This window comes from Dasypus novemcinctus, chromosome 4 (genome assembly GCF_030445035.2).
Source record: "Dasypus novemcinctus isolate mDasNov1 chromosome 4, mDasNov1.1.hap2, whole genome shotgun sequence".
Taxonomy (NCBI): Eukaryota; Metazoa; Chordata; class Mammalia; order Cingulata; family Dasypodidae; genus Dasypus; species Dasypus novemcinctus.
In genome coordinates, this window is record NC_080676.1 from 85,306,275 (window position 1) to 85,329,448 (window position 23,174).

At 37.9% G+C, this 23,174-nt stretch overlaps 1 protein-coding gene across 6 annotated transcripts in view; it reads left to right on the plus strand.

Moving 5' to 3' along the window:
* The window catches only part of LSAMP (limbic system associated membrane protein), a 1,652,779-nt gene that overhangs the window by 1,572,668 nt on the left and 56,937 nt on the right, over nt 1–23,174 (plus strand). The window lies entirely within an intron of this gene.

The window sequence follows — 23,174 nt, forward strand, 5'->3', positions numbered from 1 at the left end:
AAATATAAATGCATCGATTTAACCCTCTGCAAACTATTGCAATAGTTTTCAAGCTATTTGCTAAGAAGCACTGGTATTACAGAAACTGAACTTAGCTCAGGATTCAAAATGGAATAATGACATTTTTCTTGATTTGTAGGGGAAAATATACTGAATAGACTTTACTGGTTGAAGGTTGTCCCATAAAGTGTTCAAAAAATTTTTTATATCCTCCACTATTTTTTTTTAATTAGAATCTAACAATATAATGTAGGACTGGACACCGTATCACATAATCAAATATTTTGCTTCCTTAAATTTTTTGTCTGGCAAATTTTACTATGACTTTCAGTTGCTCTGCAGCCTGAACAAATCTGAGAACCTGTACCTTGCATTCTAATTTGGAAATATTATGAATGTCATTTCCAGAAAAGGAGATTGAATCTGTATGATCTGGATTAAATCTGATGAAATTACTTTCAAACTTTCCTTCAACCAAACTTCATTTTAAATATGTATGTCTCAAGTTTCACATTTTCCACTCTTTAGTGAAAAAATACATTTCTGTTAGTTTGAGGAGTAATTTCACATTCATGCTGACCCAATTCAGCAACTTAACTTTCTCCAACTGTCCCTGAACATATTTTAAACACACACATGCCACAAACACACACACACACACACCTGTTTTATTCCAAATACCTCTCATCCTTAACTTGTTTTATGATATTTCTTCTTTGACCAATTAATGAAGAGAAGGGTAGATTTCTCAATGGCCAGTGCTTGGATTGGATTAGGGCTGAGGGGATCAAGCATTTGCTTTAGAATCACATTACCTTTTGATAAGTATGGATCCAAAATAGCCATGTTCTAATCAAGGTTCAACTGGTCTCACCACAGCACATACAATAAATATGTAGCCAGCATTCCCCTGTCCCATGACAAGGGTAGACAGTTTTTTATCCACAACAGCATTCAACAGCTTTCTAGGTAAATGCTCCAATAGATAATATTTGAACACAGGGACAAAACTTTTCCACTTTTCTGTGATGTACAGAGAATGCCTAACTGACCTGTGCAAAGTTTAAGCCTGAAGCCCTTAGACAATCTGAAAGAATATCAGGGGGATTGGATAAAAATGTGTTATGGCCCTCCAGTCCTTTAAAGAGGACTAAAAGTTATTGCCCCATTGTCAAGAATCAACACTCCATCTTTTGTGAACCCTATACTTTCATATACCCAGCCATCTTAGCAATCATGTACTCATTTATTCACTTACTCTCAGTTATGTAGAATGACAAGTGACCATGTCTTAGAATGATTGTTTCACGTGATATCAGAATGGAGTCTTCCAGGGAATAGGCTTCAGGGCCAAGAAATCAAATGAACCTCTGCCAACAAGGCTGATTTCTTTTCTGGAGGTATCTGTCAGTCTACTTTGGATTTTTGCAATCCTGGAAGCATTTTCTTCCTGTTCTGATTCCTGCCCATGTTATGATTATTTGCTCACTTTCTTTCTATGATCTTCCTGTGCCTTACTCCATTTGCTTTTTGTTTGCTTCAGGACTTCCTCCCCACTGGCTTCACATCTTTACCTTGGTCAGACAGTGTTGCCCAAAAGCCACTGCTAAGTTTGCCTTCAGTATGAAGCCAACTGTCAGAAAGAAGTGATTTGAGGTGCTTAACTTTTTTCACCTTGAAATTGCAAGGTTTATTAGATTAGGAACCTAAAATTGCATCAAGATATGTTATGCTGAGGTACTGATATAATAAGGTTTAGGCTTCTGGAAACCACTGCTTGAGAATGGTAGAGAAGCAAGGGAAGGCTGAAGGAGTTTTGAAAGCCTAGCAATTTATTGAAGGTGTTCCAAGACCTCCTGCTCAGAACTTACCCAATTATCTTCTGAAAAAATTGGATCACAGCTTTTCTCATCAAGTCTGTGGGTCAGCATATTTAAAAGACAAGCTAGCATGACCTCAAATGGATCCAAATATTTTCAGTGTGCTTTATACAAATTTCAGGACCGATTTATTTGTATATCATAAACTATGACCTTTTTTTCATATCTGCACTAATTTCACAAGACTTAGGTATTGATAAGAATAATTTTCTCTCTGTGTTTACTATTCACTTCCTATCTACCCCAAACATTTAAATACACTAGGCCAAGACTGTAAAATTATGACATCTAAATTTGTGACACACCCTCCTCCCCTAGCTAGGGCTGTCTTCTTCCATTCTAGTCTTTCCTAGTTCCCCTGAACCTCTTCCCACAAGAACCTGCCCTGATTGCCTGCAGGCCAAGAAGTTCCTTAGGTGTTAATTGGGAATTAAAACATTACCTGATAAAAGGTATAACTACCTCCACTAATATTTGCATTGCAAAAGGGCTCTTAATGGGAAAATAATTAAGCTTTAAAGTTTGATTTTTTGAGGCAATTTATCCTGCCTAGCAAACACCTTACAAATATCACCATGTAGGCAGCACCAGCTTTTCATCATCTTATCTGCCTATACTTCAGGCCGTCCACTTGTAATTTTGATGTAACTCTGCAACCAGACTACTAGAGTGTGCAGTTGAGTATTTTGGAATCCTACATAACATGATATGAAGAAATTAAATATCTCATCTGTTTACAAATTAATTTACTCCTAGAAGATCTCCTAACACTTTAGTAGGTCAGCAGCCATCCATCTGTCATCTCCAAGTTCCAGGACAGCTTATCCACCAATCAAAGCTGCTTTTGTTACAAAATTCATGCATAATGAAACTACAAAAGGCAATTTGCTTTTTTTTTTTTTTTTGTCCAACTTTGCATGTAAATAACCTATTCTCAGTGATTTTACAAAACACAAACCTAATAATCAAACCTGGCTAAGCAGTGTGAACTGCAGGACAGAAAGAAAAGAAAAACACAACAGACAACTGAGACTTTTGGCCCAGGCTTTGTTTGGCATTCCTAGCAGGTCGGGAGGCAATCAGCATGGAAGGAACTTGCCAGGAATCTAGCATCTAGAACTGGTAGGCAAGATGGAGCTTAGTCAAAGGAATACAACTGAGACTTTTAAAATATGGCATAATGGTTAAAAATACTAAAGTCACACAGATGTCTTGGCTCTGCCATTTACTATCTGGGTGATGATTGGAAAGTTCCTTAACTTTGCTAAATTTCAGATGCTTCATTTGAAAAGCAAGAAGGAAAAAAAAGCCTATACAGTTGAATGAACTAGCATATGGAAACAGCCCATGCGACACATAGTGGTACCCAACCAACAGAGGCTGAGCTGTTAGCTCAGGAATAGCAATTGAGTGTCAAATTCAATGTGGGTTGTTGATTCTCTGATTCTCTTAAAGATCATTTAACTTTTCTTGTTCAGTCTTCCCTGACCTAAAAACTGGATTGATCCCTGATCCCAGGCCAAGGTTGCAGCTATCAACTAGAGCTAACTGGAAAACAATGAGGGAAGAAAAGAATGTGGCTGTGGGTGTCAGATTACTAAAATCAAATGACAATTCCCAAATGTAGGTGTGCCTACGCATCATCCAGGAGTTTGCCAAACTCATGGATTCCTGGACCTCACCCTGAGATTCTGTTTCAGTAAGTCTGTGAAAGGGCTGTGTGATTTGCATATGGAACAAGCTCCCAGGGTGATTTTTATGTAGGTGGTCCACAGATCACACTTTGAAAAACACTGGAATAGATGCTGTAAAGAAATTTGGCTGAGCTGTTCACCATACCTTGGCACTATATTCAGTTAAGTTTTCTAAAGAGAAAGTGAAAGAAAGAAAAGAAAGAAAGAAAGAAAGAAAGAAAGAAAGAAAGAAAGAAAGAAAGAAAGAAAGAAAGAAAGAAAGAAAGAAAGAAAGAAAGAAAGAAAGAGAAAGAAAATACATGTATTTATTCTATGTTTTTTTAATCTTAAAAAGTAGCAAGAGTTATGACGTGCATAGAAAGTGAACTCAAATGGGTAATTTTTATACAGATTTTATAGAAAAGCCTGTGGTCTCACTTCAGTGAAGGCATTTCTGTAAAGTGTTGAAATAATTATGGTCCAAATGGTTTGCTTTCTAAATATATGATCCTTGGATAGAATCTGGAGACTCTAACTAAATGAATAGTTAACATACCCAGTAGATATGCCTTGCAATTATCAGATGTCTTAAACGAGCATTTGACAGATCCTAAGCTGAAATCCATCAGTGATTGAATCTCAGGGCAACTCTTCTGTGTTGTTGCACAGAGATCATTACATGGAAGGTATGGGAGGTGAGGGATACAAACCTTCCAAGCAGACTGATCGGCTACCCAGAGCAAGGTCAAATGTTTTTGGCACAGGCCTGAGAAGTTGCACAGGGATATTTTTCTCTGATATAAACAAATGACTGAGTACTTTTAAGTGCTTGGTCAAAATCCAAAGTTCTGTGCTATATATAACATGGAAAAAAATCCTAAACCTGAAGTTTTTGTATGTTAAGTATTAGATATCACCTACTTTCCCCATCTGTAAAAGATCTCCATGTGGACCCTATTAATTGTATAATTTTAAGGAAATAACTTTGTAGTTCCTTAAATCACAAGGCATTTTTAAGCTTCCAGTGAGGAAGGAAGGAGAAACTGAGACTTGCTTAGGTTGAAGGATAGTAAAAGCAGAATTAACTAGGACAGAAGGTGGGTTCTCTTTATCTCTCACAACCCTCCTGTTTCCTCATGAAATGATCTCATTGTTTATATCATTAAGGAAACTCAGATTGGGCTTATTCTCAAAATATTCAGATCCAAAAGGATGGTAAAATAGCAGAGTATAGGGATTTCTGGGTAGTGGTATTGTGTCAAGGCTAATAAGCTAGTTAATCAATGGTAGATTCAAGGGTGCAGCCTTGAAGAAAAGGAGATGGGTCAAGTTCTTGGTTTATCCCAACATTAGCTCCAGTTGGGAAACTGGAGTGCAATCTAAATGCAAATGACAAGCACCAAAGAGCAATCAGGATAACCGTCACCTTAGGGTGGGGCGTAGGTGGGGAAAAAGCATCTGAGTATACATATTCAGGTATCTGTAACCTGATCACTGCTTTAAATCCAGAACTTTCTCATAGTGGGGAAAGAGTTTGTGACATTCAACTGGTTCCAGTCCTACTGTTTTGGCCAAATGGGCTGCAACTACAAGTTACAAATCTTTAGTAGCCACATTTGGACGGTACTAAAGATAGGTAGGAACAGACAGTGCTTACTTACAGTCATTAATTCTCCTTATTGTCCATCTAATTAGAGAATGTTCTGAAATTATATATCAACTTGCTTGCTACTATTCCTTCTGTCATTTAGTATCAGTGTCTTATATCCCTATTAATTCTTCTTTGCTTATACCGAAATAGAAAATCTCAGAGATTTTCTTTTTCATTATGAGAAACCTGCCCTTAGGATACAGTCACAAGGGTAGGTATGTCTTTCCCCACACTGAAATTATTAAATTCAATTCCATTTTTAAAAACTTTTATTATAAAAGTAATATATGATTTATATAAAAAATTCAAGCAGCATGGGAAGGCATAAAATGAAGGGAAATTTCTCAGTCACACTCTTCTGGCACTCCCAATTCCATCCCCCCAAAATAAAACTAACAACATTGTGTAGACAAATGTGTACATGTGTGTACAAATACATATTAAGGAGCATATAAATGAATACATACATTTATGTGTGTCTATAACTACTTAACACAAAGGAGATTATACTATACATAGTATTCTGTAAATGATATATTTTGGACAACATTCTCTGTTAGTATATATTGTGCTAATATGTTTTTTTAAAATAATTAAGTAACACTACATTACATAAACTTGATTAAATGAATTAATTCATATGAAAAGCATGATACATAGTAAGCACTTAGTATATGCTAAATATAACAGTGCTAAATATTTTGTGATAATCCTTTCATTGCTCTGCTTTATAGTTTTTCCAACTATATAGCATCCCTGGAAAGTGTAGATGAGTTTTGCCTGTATGTCATTTTCATATAAATCAATTCTTACTGTGTTCATTCTAGTCTCTTTTCTTTCACATCATATTTGGGATATTGACCCATGTTGCTGCTCATAGCTGCCATTATTCATTTTCTTTGCTGTATGGTATTCTGTTATATGAATATACAAAAATTTACTTACCCTACACACAGTACGGGCTGCTTCCAATGCTGCCATGAAGATCCCTACACACAGTAGTGGAGTTGCTGGATCACACGCACATCTTCAGCTTTTGTACTAATACATATTGCCAAACCACTTCCCAAAACGGTCATACCACCCACCTGGCTTTGACAATTCATTTTTAAGTTATTTGGCCCTTTTATGTCATATGTATTATAAAACTACTTTTCATCTTCTCATTTCTATATTGACTTTCTTCGTAAAGGTTTTATGTTTTTGAGAATTAAAAAAAAATGTCTAGGCTTATTTTTTTCCTTTATGGCTTCTGTGTCTCATGGCCTGCTTAGAAAAGCATTCCTTCTTCAATATTATCAGACTGTTGTGACAGCAGAGAGAAGTCAGTGTTCGTGGTATTGAAGGCCAGGACATAAGAAATCCCTGAGAAGGAAGATTTATTTCGACCAGCCGGGCCCAGCGGACTTCTGTCCAAAAAACTGAGCCCTGAGTAAGATTTCCAGGTCCTTCTTATGCAGAGGATTTAGGAGTGGGGGTCAAGCAGCACTTTTGGCATGGAAAGAACTTTCTTTGTTAGATCAAGTTCCCGTTTCTTAGGGTCTAGGGGTTTGTTTGGACACGAGGTAAGCTTGAATAAATATACCACCCATATTCCATCTGGATATAAGTTCAAATACACATACAGTCTACATCCTTCCTGAATACACAGAGCCTATGGAGTCTATATCATTTAACTGGCTTTCTGGGAACTACGCAAACTTGGATATAGAATTAGATAAGTTTGAATACATGCATATATACGTACAGGCTGTATTATCCCCCCCTTTGGTGCCTGCTTAAGTTTGTTAAGCTTTGGCATCACTATTTCAGAGTTATGGGTTGGGTGGCTGTGTTTTTACCTCATCATTTATTAAAGTGTGTGCCCCAGCTATTAATAAGGGGAGGGTTTTCCAGCAGCCATCGTGGGGGCCATTGATGTCTGCATGGACTCCTTACCAGGTTTCACATCCATCTACCAATTTTCTATCTTACTAGCCTGTTTTATTTCTTTCCTCAGAGAGTTTATACATTTAATTTTGAATGGGCGTTGAAGGGAGATGATCTTTCTCTTCTGGGGCTACTTCCTGTTATTAGGGGCAATAGGCTCTTCTGGACAAGGTGTAAAACTTCTCTTGCTATTATATCTCGGTAGGAGGAAGATGGATTTGGCATCCTGGGTGAAGCTGGATGCAGCTTTTATATGGCTAACATGAGGTTGATTCTGGAGGAAATAAAACTTAATTAGAATTTTGACAATATACTTCATTAAGAGGTTTCATTAAGAGGACACTGGACTTACAGAAGTAGAAAAGACTAGGTGCTTGCAAAGTCTGCATTTGGGCTAAGATTAAAGGGAACAACTGACTTTGACATAGACTTTACTTAGCCTTTTTTCGATGGGGTATTTCAGGCCATCCAGTGACTGGCATTCATAAATTTTGTCAGGTGCTTCTGGTGAACTGGCACTTTCTTGGGTAGCTGGCTTTACTCAGGATTAGTGCACCAAGCTGGACATGCTTTTAACTTTAATAGCTGTGGGAGTGATCAGAACTACAGAGTAAAGTTCATTACATTTTTGGCTTTAATTGAGTAATTCCTGGTAATTTCTTTGTTTTTTTCAGGCTCTGTTTTTGAAAACCCATTTGTCTAAGCTGGTTAACAGTTTCAAGGCAGAAGTGGAGAATGGGCCTCTCAGGATCTGACTCTGGGCCCTCTACCAGTAGAAGGGTGGCTGGGTTGAGAGTCTGACACACCCTTATCTGTACTTCAGAGGTTTCTAGTAATTGAGTCCGGTATTTAATTAACCAGCTACCTGTAAGCCACTGGTGGTCCCTGGCCTCAAGCACATTCTTTACCTGGTGTGGGGTGAAGACTGTGAGAGGTTGCCCCAAAGCTAATTTGGTGACTTTTTTAATTAAAAGGGCTGTTGGCTCCACTGATCTCAGGCAAGGTGGCCCTCCTTCTATTTTATTTTATTTTAATTTTTTTTTTTTTTTAAGATTTTTTAAAAATTTATTTCTCTCCCCTTCACCCCTCCCTCCCCAGTTGTCTGCTCTCCATGTTCATTCACTGTGTGTTCTTCTGTGTCTTCTTGTATCCTTGTCAGTGGCACTGGGAATCTGTGTCTCTTTTTGTTGCGTCATCTTGCTGCATCAGTACTCCGTGTGTGCAGTGCCACTCCTGGGCAGGCTGCACTTTCTTTCACCCTGGGCGGCTCTCCCTACAGGACGCACTCCTTGTGTGTGGGGCTCCCCTATGTGGGGGACACGCCTGCATGGCAGGGCACTCCTTGAACACATGAGCACTGTGCATGGGCCAGCTCCACACATGTTCATTAACTACTTAGAAAATGAAGTTTACCAGGACTGTTAACATGTTCAATGTCATTCTGCATATGATCTAATAGAATTATCACCATAATCATCAGACATAAATCTAGAATAGGATATATACCAATTAATGCATAAGTTTCTTTTTGAGCTGTAATTAATAGATTTAAGTTCCTGGTTTGCAATACTTTATATGCTATTCTCCATGGGAGCAGGCCATAATGCCAATTGTGTTTAAGTTTTACTTAGAGCATTATGGTGATTATTGCTCCACTTGGTATGTTCTTCACAGAAGCTGCAGCACCATTGACCCTAGAGAGAAGTAGGAAAGTAGGTTTTAGTATTCTACTGGCCTTGTGCATGGTGCTCTTTGGCATTATGAAACTGTGCCAGTCTGGAGGTGATATCCATTGTACATCTGGCTATACTGGGTCCTTGCTGGCTGCTGAAGGACTTTGAATCTGCAGTATAGTTTCCATTGACTTCAGGAGCACAACCAGAGATGTAATAGATACCTTTATTGTTTTAGGGGTCAATGACCAACTTAGTCAATAACTCATATGAAGAGGCAACCAGCAGTGTATTGAAGGCCTGGTTTGAATGCACAAGAATGTTTGACAATGCTGAAGTCTCTCTTGATTTTTATACACTTTTTAAACATTTCTAATGCAATGTGCTACATTCAAATGAACTTTTTAGTACCTTGCTTTTTACTTTTAAACTTTTACCATGAAGATATTAATTAGCAGGTATTTTACCTTAGTAGTAGAGGAAAAACTTTTTCCATTTTAAAATAAAAACTGAAGCTTCCCAATGGAATCAAGGTAATGTTTTATTATCACCCTTAAATATGCACATTGAGGTGACTTCCGGGCAGGTTTCATTGCTAAGAAGTTACTTTTTGCCATTAAAATTAATTTAGGTTTTTAGTTAATAATGGCATTTTAGAACTAACCATTTAAATGCTTCAGTTTAGAAGATGCTTTTACAAACTTTTTATAATTAACCACAATCACATAGACTGGTTAATTTACCTTAGATTTCAATTAGCAACCAAAGGATTTTACTTTATGCGTTTAAGAGAGGGTAGATTTACATTCCTTTAACTTAATTTCATTAGATATGAACTTAGAATTTTATCATTTTAAAGATTTAATACATATAATGTTAATTTATTAAATTGGTATTTTATAAACCAAAGAGATAATACCCAAGCTAAATAAATTGAAACTATTATAGTTTATACAAAGAATGTTTTTTCCATTTCTTTACAGGGTGCTAAGCCCCTTTTAATACAAACTGGTTTTTAATTCCTTCTGCTTAGAAGAGTTTTAATTTGTTACACCTAGCCCCTCCTTCACAGCTCCTGCAAAGAGAAGGCCCTGGGGGCTGGGTAGGTTAAAGAACTCAGGAAAATCCTTTTCCCCTTTTAAATATTTACTATATTTAGATTTCTAGATGTCTTTTTGTTTTTTTTTTTTTTAGCTTAATTTGGGTTCTAGGGATATTCATCATGTATAAAACTCATATTTAATTTTTAACAATTTGAATAGAGCCCTTTTAAGAATTATTTGTTAATTTGATATTATCATTCCGATGTATAAAGATATACACTGAGCAAGCAGCCAGACATGAATGGATTTGACACGGAAACAAAACTTAGGTTAACACAGAAACACAACTTAGTTACTTAAAACTTTCATTTTTTACAAAACAAGTTCAACTGTAAAACAACATTTGTAAGATTTCCTTGAGGGCTTTTCTTTGTGGGCTTTTCCAGACTAGGGATTCGTGTTTTCCCCGCTTTGTGACTTTACATAAAGGGAGGTAGAAAGGTTTACTGAGCTCTGGGAGCTTAAGGCTTGGTGTTTCTATGAGGGCTTACTTGAGAGTATTGAAGACCCTTTTAATTTGCACTATGACCATGTGGTTTTGCACAAGAATTTTGTTTTTAATTAAATGGCTTATAACCAAAATGTCCCCAATGCTTTGATACAATTTTCCCTTGCTTTAGAACTTTATGTTTTACTTTGACTTTAGCAGACTTTGGATGAGCAAAACTAATTATATATATACTCACTGAGGCTATTAAAGCCTCAGGGGAACTGGTTTCTCTCCTGAATTGCTACTTTTGGGAACCCCGACAGTGAAGGCAGGAGGTTTCCTTTATTTCCCAGTCCTCAGAGATAATGGGACTCTGGCAACCACTGGACTGGGAGACTGCAAGTCCAACCTCGAGGGTCAAGAATTCCACCAGGCAGCAATTTAGTCCACATTTGGAGCCATGAGAGAAAGCAGGGTTATTAATACCAGTAAAATAGGAGACAGGGATATCTCAAATTTGCTTTTCCTGAGCCATAGGAGCAGAAGTTGTTAAGAAATAACCACAAGCAGAGACAAGGAATGGGGCCAGGCTTGCAGGAACCATAAACAAAAACAAACTCAGTTTATAATTACCATCACAACAGCTGAAGTTTAAGGGCTAGGTGAGGCTAGTTATAAAATAACCAAAATTAAAGGTAAGTTTAATTTATAATTACCATTAGTATAACAAGCGCAAGACAGACTTGAAGTAGCCATAAAGAAAGGTAAATTAGTTTAAGATTACCATTACAATAGCTGAGATCTAGGCTACATCTACTCTATTGTAATAATTTCAGTTATTATTTTTCTGTTGTTTTATATATAAGGGCATTTATACAATGATCTTAACTCTTAGTTTCTAGAAAGTTTTCATTTAAAATTAATTTGGACACCTTTATTTATTAACCAAGCAATTAAAACAATTTATTAGTAACAACTTTGTGAAGTTTCTGGGTTTTTTTTCTTTCAGCAATTAAATAAATTTCACTTTGATTTATGCATTAAATTTACTAGCAAAAAAATAAAAAATAATTTACTAGCAAGAGAGTATTGACACTTAAAGATTTATTTTTAGGTTACCTTCCACCGTTATTCAATTTTTAATATGTGAACTCCAAGTCTGACTTCCTAGGCATAAGTAAATTGGCAGACTTTAAAGCTGAACAGAGTTAAGCACAGATTAAAACAGAAGAGAAATTCTATACCTTTAACATTTCTAGGAACTCTTTGATTTTCATTGATGGTGTATGAACTCTTTTTATTTTGATCACTATTTACATCTTTTTAGTTGCCTGATCTTCTGTCCCAGAGTCTTAGTCTAACTAAAGTTTACCATTTTACATAATTTAATATTACCATCTGGAGGTATGAAAATATATATACTGGCATTGAACAAACAGTCAAACACAAAAGAGTTACAGCACACAGAAACATAAAGTTCATTAATTTGACTCATAATTTTTACTCCTTTGGTATGGTTGTTTCCAAGCTTTCCATCAGTTCACATTTTTTATTTTTATTGATTTTAAGATTTTTGACTGGAGCTGAGGGGACTCACACAGCATTAATTCACAACCTTTGGGGAAGTGCTGTGTTTTCAGACATGTAAGCTATGGGAGGGGACTTATTTTTCTTTAATGCGTATCAGGGGGAACTGAATTACAGCTTGTTAATTATTGCAAACTTAGTGCAGGGGAACCTCTAACAGGACTCTTTGCCTACCCTTGCTGTCTACAAAACAAGCGCAATTGCAATTCAGCATTAAAATTTAAAGGCCTGTTTTTGGCCAAACTTCTCCAGTGCTTAATTCATATTCAGACCAAGCTTTATTACAACAACCAATCCATTTTTATGTAACCAAGATCTTCCAAATTTAGACTGATTATTCAGGATGCATTCCAGTGGGAAGCACTGGGATACCGATGAGGGTATCACTACTGTCAAACCTTTACTACTTTAGCAAAGGCATGCCAAAAGTTAATTTGCAGTTAGCCAAAACCAAACAGCAGGTCAGTATAAACCCCTGACTCAGATGAAGAAGCCGAGAGGGTGCCTTCACTGCCCCTGACCAGATAAGGTTGCCATGGAACCATGGATTAGGACTCTGCTCTTGCCCTGCAGAAGTATGTTTCCGTGCTTTAGTCACAGAGTCACACACATACACAGCCACCTGCTTTTCCACAGTCACATGCACACAGCCACCCACTTTTCTTTTCAGACCTGGAGAAGACGGCTTCCCCCCAAACTTCCTGGGAGTACTAGGGTCCTCTTGGGAGTTGATCAGGCTCCCCTTCTAACGTTTTCAGTTACATGTTTCCTACACTGTGCCCTTGGGGAACTTACCCATCTGGCATGCGGAGTTCTTCTGTTTTGTTCTCAGGGTCTCTTCTGAACACTTTGGTGCTTCCAGTTTCTTCTGGGAGGGCTCCAGCAGAGTCTACAACCTCTTTCTGGACTAAAGGGGTATAGGGGCACCCTGGGATGGGGTTAACCTGGGCCATCCTGGCTTCCTTGGAGGTGTCCTAGAGGGCAAACAAAAGTTGCCATCTCTGGCCTTCACAGTGATCCTGTGTGAGCCCCCAAAAATGTTGTGGCAGCAGAGAGAAGTTGGTGGTTGTGGTATTGAAGGCCAGGATGTGAGAAACCTCTGAGAAGGAAGATTTATTTTGACCTGCCAGGCCTGGCAGACTTCTGTCCAAAAAGCTGAGCCCTGAATAAGATTTCCAGGTCCTTTTTATGCAGAGGATTTAGGAGTAGGGGTCAAGCAGCACTTTTGACATGAAAAGAACTTGTTTTGTTAGATCAGGTTTCTTAGGGTCTAGGGGTTTGTTTGGACATCAGGTAAGCTTGAATAAACATACTGTCCACATTCCATATGGATGTAAGTTTGAACGTACAGTCTACATCCTTCCTGAATACACAGAGCCTATGAAGTCTATATATTTAACTGGCTTCTAGGAACTAGGCAAACTTGGATATAGAATTAGATAAGTTTAAATACACGCATATACACTTACAGGCTGTATTAAGATTATTGCCCTGACTTTTCTTTGAGCATGCTTAAAATTTAATTTTTAAATTTGAAATCTTTGATACATCTGAATGTGTTTTAGTGAATAACGTGTGGGTATTTTTTCATGGGACAGTTTGCTATTCCAATGCCATTGAAGCAACAATAAGAAAAAGAATATTCAATAAGTAGCTAGTTATAATATTAATATACAAAATATGACCAATGCCAGTTAGATAATGGAAAAAAGAATGACTTTCACTAGAAACAAAAAAATATAAAACATCCCAAAATAAACAACTAAAATTCTCAGGACATATGAGAAAAAAGCTACTGATGGATGAATAAATAAGACTTAATTGCAATATCATATTCTTGAATAAAAAGAATCAAGATTTTAAAGAGGTCCTATCACTCTAACTTAATCAACAAATTCAATGTAACCCCAATCAAATAATTATTTTGATTTAAAAAATAACAAATTAATTCTAAAATTAATCTGAAAAGAAAAATATGTGGAACCAATAAGGAAAATTCTGAGAAATGGCTATTCATATCTGTCATTAAAATATATTCTAATGTTATACCAAATAAAATAGTAGGGCATTGGCAGAAAAATAGACAAAAAGAATCAAGAAACAGAACAGAATCAAGATATAAACCAAATTATGAGAGTAGCATTTAAAATCATTAAGGATAATAAGACTAATCATTTTTAATAGAAACTGTACAGAAAGTTCTGCTGTGAATGCTAAACCCTTTAACTCATTCATGAGTTAATTAAAGTCAGGGCCTTCACATTTCTCCACTCCCTGACAGTGGAATACTTCCCTGATTGCCTCCCTCTAATACCTCCTTTGGTCTCCATTCAAATGCCTCCTTTGATTCTCTCAACCAGGATCTGCTCCTGTGGTCCCTGTACTTCTCCTGCCGTAATATCATCATACTTTTAACTTCATGAATCATTTAATTCCATTTATTCCTGACGAGGATGTAAGTTTTATGAGCATTAAAAACAATATATTTTTCCTACTTTCTGTTTAAATGATTGACTGGCACATGGGGGCAATAGATATCAAATGAATATTTTTAATTGTACTAGGATTCCATGCTCTACTATTTGAAGAGCAATATACGTGAATATACCTTTTTTCATAATGAGGCCTTTTTTGTACTAGAAATTTGTGTTTTCAAATTGTTCCTTTTACTCAGAATTTAGAAGTACCCCATCTCTAGCCCAGTCATCCCCTACATGGTTAATTTCTCCTTTTGGCCTATAGTTATTTCCTCAGATTATAAAGACTTCAGAAAACAGATTAAAAAAAAATTGAAGTGTGAGCATATAAGTAGCAATTATTAATATATCCAGTTGTGCAGAAGGAATCTCCACTTGAATGTCCTCTAAACATCTCAACTTCAACAGATGCAAAAACTTACTTTCTTACCCATCCCGTGTTCTCCTGCATAAAAATATCATCCAGTCCACAAATCAAACCAAAAACCTGAGAGCCATCCCTTTCTCTCGCTTCCCATTTTAATTAGAGGGGAGTTTGTGAAAGCAAGACTCGGTCTAAGGTGGCCTTGTGGGCTTTCTTCATTCCAACTGTTTAAACCTCTGTGGTTGTCTTTTCTCTCCTTTGTTTTTATTTTAAAATAAGTGGAGGCAACATCCTCATGCAGTGCTTTTTAAATGAAGTGACTTGTCAAGTCAGACACTGTGGCAGTTCTCTGAAAGGCAGTAAATTTAGCGACCCTCACTTGCACTGACAGCCTGTCACGAACTTGAAATATAAATAGCAGTGGAGACAAATTGCTGCTGTTTTCCTATTAAGCTTTGGCCCACTGGCCTCCTTGGCCTTCCAGGAGTGTGTGGGCCCAGCCTGAAACAGCAGCTGCTTCCGAGAACAGGCCCTGGCTCCTGTTCTCTCCCTCTCCACCTCAGTGACCCCATCCCCACAATGATCCATCTGATTCACAGAAAGGCTAAAAAACCAGGCCCAGGATGGAGGGGTGCTGGTACACAGAGACCTTCAACCCAAACTGAACGTTGATGGAGTAATTCCTAGCTCATAACCTCTTGGTTTAAAAGCAAAGAGCAGTGTTGGGACTCCCGCTTATTACGTGCTTTGATGCCTGAGTGATTGGAGGCTGCTCAACTTTTGTTACAGGAAATATTCTGAAAATATTAGCTCAGTTTATGCTTAAACCATTTCCTTATCTGCCCTGTTCAAGGCTCCCTCCCCCCACCTCTGCTTTTCCCTCCGTCCCTTTACGCAAGAACATTTCGTTAAATTTGGATCAAGTAGCACATTCAGCTCTGGGCCTAACTGAAGTAGTAGAGCATTGATTTTGGGGTGAGGCACAAATGAGGTCATTGTAGCATCAGGGCCTATAATGAAAAAGCAGGTGCCAGAGTTCTTCTCTGCTTTACCTTAATTACCTATCCCAGGCTTCTGTGGCATCCAGAAAACCCTGCCCAGCCACTCTTCAGCAGCACAATTGCCCTGCTGAGTTTAACACATTTGCTTACAAAATGCCAATTGATTTGTGTGGCTCTTGAAAACAGCAGTCACTTCTCTCATCTCTCTTGATATTTAATCCTTAGCCATGGCAGCATCACTAATGACAGGTCTGGAAAAAACCCCTACAGCTCTGATGACATGGTGAATGATCTAGGTTGTTGCGGACTTGTCCAGCTAATCTCTACCTCACCTCCTTCTTAGGAAACAGTTTGCAAAACAATTAACACCAGCAGGAGTTTTTATTTCTATTTTATTCCCAAAGGACTCTTGTAAGTAATTTTTCTTTCTTTCTTTTTTATTTCCATTTTTCTTCTTTTCCTCTTCTACCCCCCAAGTTTGGGTGATAAATTTTAGGTAGGACGGTGAGTGCTTGTTATATCATGTAGATTTTCTGCAGTCCCTGTTCCAGTGTTTTGAATTATCATCTATGACTTGATTACACACTTCTTGAAAACTCATTTCTTCCAGGAAGTCGTCCTTATTATAAATCCACTTCTACAGTTTCTGAGCAACCTTGCTGGCTGTTGGCATTTATGTGCACCAATGGCTTTATCCTGTGATTGGAGGGGCTTCTATAAATAAATGGGTGGGGGCTAAATTTTGAAATACCAACTTTCATCTCATTTATTGCTTTATTTGATTCTCTCAATAAGGGAGATGAGTAGAGTGAGCAGAATTCATAAAAGTTGAAGTCTCTCATTTTACTTTCTTTCTTTATTGATAACTGAGTTGCCTTGCTTGATAAATTCCCCATGTTTCATTCTCAATCTCTATTTCTACACTCAAAAGACAGAAATAGAGCAGATTTTGAGAGCTAAGAATTTAGCCATCTCTCGCACCTCCCAGCATTCTAATCAGAGAAATAGTCATGCCTACTGGGGAGCAGGGGCTCCAAAGATCCACAGACCTGTTCAAACCTTGGTTCCCCCTTTATAAACATTATTATCTCGTCCTTTTTAAGCCTTTGCTTTCCCATTTGTAAGCAATCTCAAGGTTAATATGAATTAGATGAGATAATATGTGTCACCTAGCACAGTGCCAGTTAGTGTTTAATAACTTGTAGCTGATTCAACAGTCACTCCACAATATTAATTGAATGCTCAGTATGCTCCAGCGTGTTGCACCCTGGGGATGCAATGAGTAGCAAAAGCAGATGTAGTCCCTATGTGGTAAAGCCTTACAATAAAACAAGAGCTATTAGCAACACAATTCCACTTAGAGAACTAACCCTAGGGAGGTCCTGATTAAAACCCTAACGTTTAGAAGGGCAGGAAGATTTCTAAAAATTGACACCAAGGAGTGGGCAACAGTTAAATGTAAGTAAAATGACAGAGTGTCAGGGCCCAGAACTGAAAAGGGTGCTTGAATGGCAGCCCCAGGTAGGATGCCAATCTCAAGCTATAGCAGCAAGCTGATTTTCTGTATGTGAAAACAAAAATGCAAGCCATAATGAACTGGCTCCCTCTGGATGCCAGGAAAAAGAATGCCAGGGCATTCTTCTTCATTTGGCCCACGCTCATTCATAGAACCAAGCCAGTTGTGAATCTTCCCTGCCATTGTGCTTGTCACTGGTTTCTGGATACTACTTACACCCTTTGGGGCTGTGGAAGGCATGGGGCCAATTTGTATATCCATACCCTTTTGTGTCTTACTATTCAACTAGTGAGCAATTCTACAGCAGAGTGAGCCACCCCCTCCCTTCCATGCCACTCAAATATCTTAATAGTTGGATGCCTCTTTCTCTAGAGAACTCTCTCTTCTTTCATTTCCAGCCCTCTAACTCTTCCATTAAATTGTCCTCATTATATCACTCCACCCAGGGTTTTGTTGTTGTTCTTGTCGTCATTCTCTTCCCTTCAAAACACTGCTCTTTACCATGTCTCTTTATTTCCCATGATTGCTGTTTCTGCCAGCTGTGTCTACTGCCCCCTCCCTTCTTTCAATCATGTGTCATTACCACTCTTCACCCCTCCCTCTTGGTGATGAGAAGTGGAGATGAGAAGTGATTTCAACCTTTGGACAGCAACACTGTCAAATACTAAAGGATCTCTCGGGTGGGATGTGAAGCTGAGAAACAAAAACTTCAAAGGATCTGGACAGAGACATGGCTGGAAATATAAACAGAACCCCATTGCCAGCATCCTTTCTAGATTTCTTATGTTTCCTTCTCTGTCTCTCATTTTTAAACACGTTTGTGGGGAACATGATGTGCAAAAAAGTAGTAAAGGAAACAAAAGCTGCAACAGATGAGCATGTCCTTAGGAAAAAAAGAAAAGAAAACATGAAACATACTGTAAGAACAGAAACCTGTGGCAGCATTTGAAGTTAACACAGGAAACTTCAAATGGCATCATTGATTCATAATCCTTTTTCCTTTTATTTTTATAGATTGAAGTTCCTAGCTTACTTTTGCTCACCCGCTTCCCTCCTCTTTCTAACCACAGATACACACAGTCGCACACATATACACACACACCCTGCAAGACAAATCTCCATTCTTTGCTTTTCATTAAACTATATGCATGTTTGTTTTCTAGCTAATGTGTTTACAACCATTTCTGTATAAATACTGAACTTTAGGTGAGTAAAAGGAATATCAACCCCATTTCCAAAATACCTTCCCTTCTGTGAAAGAATGAGCTACTTAGATATTGTACTTATAAGACTATCCTCAGGACAATTGGGAAAAAACAGACTTGTCCATTTTATAACATATGAGTTGTCAGAATTATATGCTTTAAAATAATGAAACACTCAAATTTCCAAATTTCTCTAAATTTTATTTCTTGTATCTCAAATGAAGGAAAAGAAAGATAGTTACCATAATTATTATTGGGGTAATAGCCTTTATTGTTTCTTAATTAAAATTTGGGGAATGTGATCATGTCATGGGCTAATGTCCAAAATAGGCCTGTTCAATTCAGTGAGTATATACTGCAGGTTTTCCTGAATATGTATGCTCTTTCCTAAAAGTTAGAGTGAAAGGTTACATGTAAATAAATAGCTACTTGTGTGTGCATGTGTGTGTGAGAGAAGAGAGAGAATCACTACGATAGAAATGTATTTGATTTCAAATGGCTGTTGGCTTAACAAATGTATAGTCGACCTTGAAAATCTAAGTAGACATTTTGGATGTGGATCAACAGGTTTCACCAAAGCACTGTACTCTGGAGGTAATGGACTCCTAGAATTCAGAAGGCAACACCTGGTATACTTTAATTTGATTTATTCCTGGCTGGTTTGTCTCCAGGTAGTAAAATACAGACGAGAACTCTTTCCCCTTGCCATTTGCTCTAGGCCTTTCTTTCTGACTTATGAAGAAATATTAAAAGAACTAATATGTACAACTCGAGCAAACAGTGACTAAGAGGGGATATGCTAATTATGTGCAAGAGTTAGCAAGGTGCATACACTGAGGAGGACGAGAAGTTATTTAGCCTACTAGCAGAGTATTGCCAGGAGACATGAAAGCATATTAAGCAAAGGGAGATTTAAACGAAACACCAGATCCTAGAATAAATATAACACTCAGTAACGTGCGCAAGCTTGTGGAAATAGGTTGAGATGTTTAAAATACCAAAATATTGAAATTTGCATTTCAAGTAAACATTTATACAGGAGCAGAAAATAATAGATAGGAACAGGAGAAAGGCTCAGATTACAGCCATAGGGCTTTATTCCACCCGAGAATTTAAACAACAGGTTGTCCATATTCTGGCATCAGAGAAGGCCACAGCAGTCCTGAGGGTCCTCTTAAGGTGGAGAGAATAGATGGAAATGGACCTTGGGTTAAGAGCAGCTAATTAGAAAGGGTGCAAAGAATGGGAGAAAAGGTGCCTCCATAGGAACAGACACGGTGCAAATGGAGAGCGGCAGGGAAATCTGAGTGCATTTTAGAATTTTATACCAGATGAACATGGTGTGTTCCATGCCTTGAAATGAGAAACTGCACTTGCTCAGATGAAAGGCATGGCATGGAGCCTTTTCCACGAGGGCTCTGTTGGTGTCTCTGTACCTTGTCTGAAACAATAACTTTACACAGCAGGTACATCCTCGGGGCATGGCCAGAGGTGCCCGTGTCCAACCTTTCAACAACAGAGCGCTCAGCACCTCCTTTCATCCCCCAGTAAGATGGTATTCTGTTACGACAATTAAAAGGGAGTGGATTTATATACCACCTTCCCTTACAGAAATATTCAGCCACCTTTCATCCTTTCTCTGAAGTTATATGATGTGTTGAATCTGGATCTATTATCTGCTCGTGCTTCTCATTTAATTCAGTTTGGCTAATTCAACATTTATTGAGTCACTCATCTGTGCCAAACTCTGTGCTAGTTCATGGGGAGAGTAGAAATAAAATGTGAAGCTTAAAATAAGTTGCTTTGGTTTTCTAGAAACAGAAAAGCTCTTATTTTCCCTTATATCACTTTGGTTTAATGAGAAATTCTTAAGGGAACCAGGGAAAATAATGCATTTTGGTCAGTCTCCTGTGGGTATGAGTAGAAGAGACTTAACAAGAAATGTCGGAGAACGCACGAGTTTCAACTCCAGAATCTGAGAAGGAGAGGAGAATGACAGCAGGGAGGACCCAGAAGGTGGTGTTTTATATTTTAAATTCTTGCCGGCTACTTGGATAAGGGAAGAGCATGTCGTTTCTCTTATCTCTATTAAGTTTGCACCCTGAGACTCCTCCACTCTCGTGAAACAGCCACATCCTTTGTGTGCTGAGACAGAGGCAGCCCTGGGAGTGGAGGAGAGCTGCCATAGGAGCAGCAAAAGCCGTCTGTCTCACAGGAAAAACTCCCCTTTCATCCTCAGGTGGAATTGAGGGAAATTCTTCCGAGAGATGTAGATTGAAAATGCAACCCTTGAGGGTCTTTTCATTCATTTTATTATATGCCTGTCCAAAAAAAAAAAAAAAAAAATGAGGTTATTCTTACCTACGTTGGTATGTAAGCATCTCAGGCCACAAACCCCATTAATAGTACTTTATTTTCCCTAGATCCTCTTGATTTTTGTCCCCAAAGGTTTAAATCTTCTCTATCTTAAGGAACCTTAGTGCTGTTGAAATCATCTTCCCCTCTTCTGGAACTACTTTTTTAAAAATTTCTTTAAACCTTAGTGCTGTTGAAATCATCTTCCCCTCTTCTGGAACTACTTTTTAAAAAATTTCTTTTAGAATTGCAAACTTTAAGGGAGGGATCCATGTCCTGCAATTTCTAGTTATTTTATGGAAATTGAAAAGGAGTCAATGTTGTAAGTCATCTCTAATGGGGTTATACTTGCCCTCTCTTTCTTCTACTGACCACTCTATACCCAACTGGATATGTGTTTGGAAGGTACAAAGGGAGAGCAGAGAAGGCGACTTAAAATATTCTAAAATTAACTTTAACGCCGTTCTCATTATGATCTACCATCACCTCCTGCTTTAGTCTGCTAGGCTACCAAAAAAGCAATATACCAGAAATGGGTTGCTTTTACAGTGGGGATTTATTAGCTTACAAGCTTGCAGTTCCAAGGCTAAGAAAAATGTCCAAATCAAAGCATCATTGGGCAATGCTTTTTCTTCCTGAAAACTGGCTGCCGGCAATCTAGTCTCCTCTGTCACATGGCAAGACACATGGTGGTGTCTGCTGGTCATTCCATTCTCTCCCAGGTTTTGTTGCCTCCAGACGATTAATATCTACTTTAACTGGAATTCCCTTCTTAATGTATTGTCAAAATGCTTTGCTTTCTTCTTTCTCTGAATTACATTCTCTTATAAAGGACTCTAGTAAGAGGATGAAGACCCACATTGGTCCAAACCTTAACTGAAGTAATCTGATCAAAAGGCTCTACTTACAATAGGATTTTAGTGAGCTTTCATCTATTTTGGCCTGCAGTTCCTGCAGTTACCATTAGATTTTGAGACATTTATGTTCTGCAAGAAGATTGTTAGCATCACTTAGTGGGCATGACTCTTATTCCATAGATAAAAGATATATGGAAAGATACAGGAAAGGTCTTTTTTCTCTCTCTCTCTCCAAGCCAATATCCTGCCCACTAATCCAATAAAACAGAGTTTCTCTTTTCTGAGATTTCTGTTTTCTTACCTACCACCTTCCAGTTCTGCAATATATGAAAACAGAGAAGATTGCCTGCTTAAAAGTGGGGAAGCAAAACTGGAAAACATACACAGGGAAAAAATTAAATGTTTAATATCTAGCTAAAAGCTTTATAAGCTAATTCTAAAACATGGGCTAGAAACATGGGCTAGATAAGATACAGGACTTCAGAACCAAGAAATTTTGTATAACTGTTATTTTTGTTGCTGGTATTGCAGCTTCCTCAAAATTAATGATATTGACACCTGATGGAAGAAGCTTGAAGTATTCCTGACAGTTGGGTTATAGAATGTTACCAAAGAGATGCTATGTCCTACTGGGAGCCTACTTAAACAGGCTTAGCTGACATATTTGGATAGTGAACTTACATACAGGATCTCCATAGCCCAATCCCAATTAATTAAGTCAGTGATATTTACCTCCCTACCTGTGATATACAGGTGAACCAGGATATCACAAAACACAACATTAGAAGCATAGTCTCATGGATCTGTCCTGCAGCTTGAAAGCCTCAATGGTGATGTGGTGTGCTACTAACCAAGAGAAAACACGGTTGCAAGAAAGGGTTTAGAACATAATCCTTACAAAGAGAATCCCACGTAATCTGGGGGTGAAGTTTTCTTAAAAGGAAGCCACTTTTCTTTCTTGGTTGAAAGAGTGCTTTGCAGCATGGTATAAGAGACAATATCAGTGATTCACTCATTTCCCCTCAGAGCCCTTTACAACTTGTATACACCTTCTCCACACTCCAAGCCTTTGACCAATGACTGACAGCTATAAATACTCCAGCTGTTTGGCTCTTGTTGAAGACAACTTTGAAGAATGACTTGTGCTTTGTCCAAAGCAAACTGGAGGATTTAACCAAAGTTATCCTGTGGAATTTGGTTTTGCAATGCCCCCTTACGTGGCATCTCCCCATTCCAGATCCTATTTTCCCATTCCCCTACCAGTTCTTCCTGGGAACACTTCTTGTTTAGTTACTTTGACACAAATTTTTGTCTTGGTGTCTGCTCCTGTGGAACCTGACCTCAGACAAAGCACACTGTTAAAAACTATTGGAAAGCCATGCTGATTTAATGCTTTTAAAAAAAAATACAAAGATATGATTTAATGCTTATTTAAAAATTTAAAGAACAATCATGCAAACCTCTATTTTACAG